Here is a 5,044-nt window from a genome sequence, read left to right as displayed (position 1 = left end):
GTGTCTGTGTCTCTTTCTTCTTGGTGACAGGTGGGTAAAGCGTGTCTGAGCTAGTCTAACCTGGTGGTACCTGAGTGATCAGATGGCTTGGAGGTGGGATTTTATGCTGTTTCTGTGCCCTAATCATATTCAGATTTTTAAAAGATATATTTTTTTCTTTTTTTAATTTTTTTCTTTACAGGGACAGAGAGAGAGTCAGAGAGAGGGATAGATAGGGACAGACAAGACAGGAACGGAGAGAGATGAGAAGCATCAATCATCAGTTTTTCGTTGCGACACCTTAGTTGTTCATTGATTGCTTTCTCATGTGCCTTGACCGTGGGCCTTCAGCAGACCGAGTAACCCCTTGCTTGAGCCAGCGACCTTGGGTCTAAGCTGGTGAGCATTTTTTTATTTTGCTCAAGCCAGATGAGCCTGCGCTCAAGCTGGCAACCTCGGAGTCTCGAACCTGGGTCCTCAGCATCCCAGTCCAATGCTCTATCCACTGAGCCACTGCCTGGTCAGGCAAAAGATATATTTTTAATTATTGGTTACATTCAGTATTTTGTATTAGTTTCAGTGTACAGTGTAGTGGTTAGTCAGTCATATACTTTACAAAGTGTTCCTATGTTCAGTTTTTTTTTTTTCTTTCCCAAGTGAAAAGAGGGGAGATAAGACTCACACATGGGCCCTGGCCGGTTGGCTCAGCGGTAGAGCGTTGGCCTGGCGTGCGGGGGACCCGGGTTTGATTCCCGGCCAGGGCACATAGGAGAAGCGCCCATTTGCTTCTCCACCCCCCCCCCTTCCTTCCTCTCTGTCTCTCTCTTCCCCTCCCGCAGCCAAGGCTCCATTGGAGGAAAGATGGCCCGGGCGCTGGGGATGGCTCCTTGGCCTCTGCCCCAGGTGCTAGAGTGGCTCTGGTTGCGGCAGAGCGACACCCCGGAGGGGCAGAGCATCGCCCCTGGTGGGCGTGCCAGGTGGATCCTGGTCGGGCGCATGCGGGAGTCTGACTGTCTCTCCCCGTTTCCAGCTTCAGAAAAATACAAAAAAACAAATAAAAAAAAAACTCCCGCATGCACCCTGACCAGGGTTCACCCAGCAAACCCCATCTGGGGCAGATACTCTGCCCATCTGAGTCTATGCTCAACTGAGCTATTTTTTTTTAAGACAGGAACATCTATGTTTCTCTACGTGCTCTGACTGGGGATCGAACTCACAACCTCTGAGCTCTGGGACAATGCTCTAGCCAACCGAGCCATCCAGCCAGGGCTCAACTGAGCTATTTTTAATGCCTAAGGATGGCTCTGATTGACCATGGCTGTGGGAGGGGAAGAGGGGGGTGGGGGAGGGGTGGAGAAGCAGACGGGCGCTTCTCCTGTGTGCCCTGGCCGGGAATCGAACCCAGGACTTCTGCACGCCAGGTCAATGCTCTGCCACTGAGCAAACCAGCCAGGGCCCAGATTTTTTTAAGTTCAAGAGTTTAACATGCTTTAAAACTCCATAGAGCCTGACCAGGCAGTGGCACAGTGGATAGAGTGTCAGACTGGGATGCAGAGGACTCAGGTTCGAGACCCCGAGGTCACCAGCTTGAGTGTGGGCTCATTTGGTTTGAGCAAAAAATCCACCAGCGGCCCTGGCCGGTTGGCTCAGCAGTAGAGCGTCAGCCTGGCGTGCGGGGGACCCGGGTTCAATTCCCGGCCAGGCACATAGGAGAAGCGCCCATTTGCTTCTCCACCCTCCCCCTTCCTCTGTCTCTCTCTTCCCCTCCCGCAGCCAAGGCTCCATCGGAGTAAAGATGGCCCAGGCGCTGGGGATGGCTTCTTGGCCTCTGCCCCAGGCGCTAGAGTGGCTCTGGTCACGGCAGAGCGACACCCTGGAGGAGCAGAGCCTTGCCCCCTGGTGGGCAGAGCCTCGCCCCTGGTGGATCCCGGTCGGGCACAAGCGGGAGTCTGTCTGTCTCTCCCCATTTCCAGCTTCAGAAAAATACAAAAAAAAAACACCAGCTTGAGCCCAAGGTCGCTGGCTCCAGCAAGGGGTTACTCTGCTGAAGGCCCATGGTCAAGAAACATGAGAAAGCAATCAATGAACAACTAAGGTGTTGCAACGCACAATGAAAAACTAATGATTGATGCTTCTCATCTCTCCGTTCCTGTCTGTCTGTCCCTGTCTATCCCTCTCTCTTGACTCACTCTCTGTCTCTATAAAAAATTAAATTAAATTTAAAAAAAAACTGCATAGAAATGCAATCTAAGTCAGCTTTTTCAGTACTAGTCCCTGAAGACCGAAGCATGAGTATTTGCATTTTTCTGGTTTTCAGACTATTCCAGGTGTGCAGGGGTAGGGATGTTACTCCTCTGCAGGCCATGAGCCAGGTGACACCTGGTCCACCCTCCACTTCTGTCGCCACAGCTGCGAAGGGAGGTGTGTAGCGACATTATGGTGTTTTCATCCTAAATGACATCGTCTCATACTTATCATTTTGGTCAGCAAGACCATGCTTGACAAGGGCAAGAAGTGCCTGGGTCTGAATTTTCTGGGGACCAGAAGAGGTGGTGTTGAGGGGTACCCATTCTGCCAATCTGGCTGAACTGAGTGTGTGCATTCCACATTTCATGTATGCTCAGAGAGGGGCACTTGTTTTGAAAGAACTTTGCGGCTTTGTAGGTGGTCACGTTTTCTATTTTCAGGCAGGCCTGGTTCTTACAAAATTAGAATGGAAGGTGCTCAGGAAGGGCTTTCATGCATCAGCCTCGACCTCTGTCTTTCAGGGGTTTCCCTGGGGAGACGGCCCAGCTTTGCTGGGCAGATGTGGAGGAAAGGTAGAAGCCCCAAGTCTGGGCTTCTGTGGACTAAGGGTCCGACCTCCGTCCACTTCTCTGTCTCCCCAGGTTAGCCCTGGGAGAGACCAGTGCCCCTGCAGAGCCCTTGCAGCAGCATGGAGGTGCTCTGCACCGTCAGACATACCTGACAGCAGCCCTAGAAGGTGCCTCCAGGTGAGCACACATGTGGCATCTAGACAGCTCTTAATTTTGTGTGGAAGCCTCCCCTGAGGGAGCCACAGCTGAACCCTCGAAGGGGAACCAGGCCTGCATCAGCCATCTTACACCTCAAATTGACTTCCCACACCAGGAAAGTCACCGAGTCAGTCCCACATGGTCTGGTGCTGACAGTCGCTTTTCTGAGCTGCTTAAGGCTCCCGTGAAGCCTGCTCTGGACCACAGCACCTGCTGTTGGCACAGGCTTTCCTGTGAACATGAAAGGAGTGTCAGTCCCTCAGGTCAAGGCCCCATCTCCTTCCAGCCGGCTCCACGCCACACCTGTCAACAGTACACCTAGCCAGGTGACTGCATCCCTCACCTGGCATCTGAACCGATGGCTCCATTCCTTGAGGCTGTACCTTGGCCCAGATCTCATGTGAGGCCATATTTGGGGGTCCTGCTGGTGTGAAATGGCTCACCCCTTGAGGATCTAAGGGTAAAGCCCCCAGGACCCCATCATTTCCCCCCTACCAGCCCATCAGGGTCTGCTTCAACCCTGAGCCCAAGTATAAGTAGGCTGTGTCCTGCCCTGCCCAGCCCACAGGACATTGATCCTCCCAGCCATGCCTGAGGGGGTGAGATGGAAGCAGTGAAAACTTCCCATTCAGGGAAATCCAGATTCCGACTCTGGAAGGGTCTCATGCTAAACTAAAGGGAACCTCCAGGGATTCCAAGTCCAACCTGTCCTTGGCTGGGACAGCTGCTGCAAAGTGCAGGGCTTTGAGGACTGTCCCGGAGCAGCTGTCATGGCCATGCATCAAACGAGTTGCAAAGCCCAGATGAACAGCCAGGCCTGAGCTAAGCTCCCCAGGCATGCAGTCTGGCTGGGGGGGGGTCTCAAGGGCGCCTGGAGCTCAGCCACCAGCCACCAGCCATCCTGATTCCTGGTGGATGGATGCCCTCAGAGACAGGTGGGATATCGGCGCGGGCGGGGGGCGGGGGGGGCGGGGTTGGAGACTGGACCCTGGAGGAGGAGACTGTGCTACTGGTGACCACCAGGTGGCAGCACTCCACCATCTATCGGGCAAGGCAAGGAGGTGGTGGGAGGGCTGTTGCACCAAGTCCTGGGGTGCTGGAAGGTCCCAGGGTCTCCCAGAGTCAAGGAAACCTGGCTGGAACTCGGCCTCGAAGCTCTGTGTGTGTGGGCTCTGCATGTTCTTGATGGGTCTCTTACCGCCAGGGATCCCCACTGGTTAGAAGAGGTGGCTGTTGCTCAGCTGTGGGAAAGGGCCAGGCCAGCATTAGTGCTTCAACCTCTTAACAATTCTTTCCAGCCCAGGTAAATAATTTCTGCTGTCCATAAAATGCATCTCTGCCTCTCACACTCCCTTCACCCTTCCCTCTGATTATTGACTCTCACAGAAACACTCCCTTGGCAGAGCTCACATCAGATCCACAGCCGCTGTCTCTACAGCCCGGGGAACCGGGGCTGAGCTGGCCCAGGGCGCTCAGGTGGAGACGGGATGCCTGCTGCTCTCACCCAGCCTCCTGAGAGGCGGGAGAGGGAGCTTCCCATCAAAAGGCACAAGCCAGGGGCTGAGCCATCCCATCCTGTGTAGTCCTTGGACCACTTTCATCTAGTTTAAAAAGGAAACTGGCCCTGGCCGGTTGGCTCAGTGGTAGAGCATCGGCCTGGCGTACAGGAGACGGGTTCGATTCCTGGCCAGGGCACACAGGAGAAGCACCCATCTGTTTCTCTACCCCTCCCCCTCTCCTTCCTCTCTGTCTCTCTCTTCTCCTCCCGCAGCCAGGGCTCCATTGGAGCAAAGTTGGCCCCGGGTGCTGAGGATGGCTCCATGGCCTCTGCCTCAGGCGCTAGAATGGCTCTGGTTGCAACAGAGCGACGTCCCAGATGGGCAGAGCATCGCCCCCTGGTGGGCGTGCTGGGTGGGTCCCGGTCGGGCGCATGCGGGAGTCTGTCTGACTGCCTCCCCGTTTCCAACTTCAGAAAAATACAAACAAAACAAAACAAATAAAAAGGAAACTGAGGCTCAAAGCAGAGCAGTTGCTGGGGATGCCCGCTGCTC

Source organism: Saccopteryx leptura, chromosome 10, assembly GCF_036850995.1.
Source record: "Saccopteryx leptura isolate mSacLep1 chromosome 10, mSacLep1_pri_phased_curated, whole genome shotgun sequence".
Taxonomy (NCBI): Eukaryota; Metazoa; Chordata; class Mammalia; order Chiroptera; family Emballonuridae; genus Saccopteryx; species Saccopteryx leptura.
Note: the sequence above shows the minus strand (reverse complement) of the source record.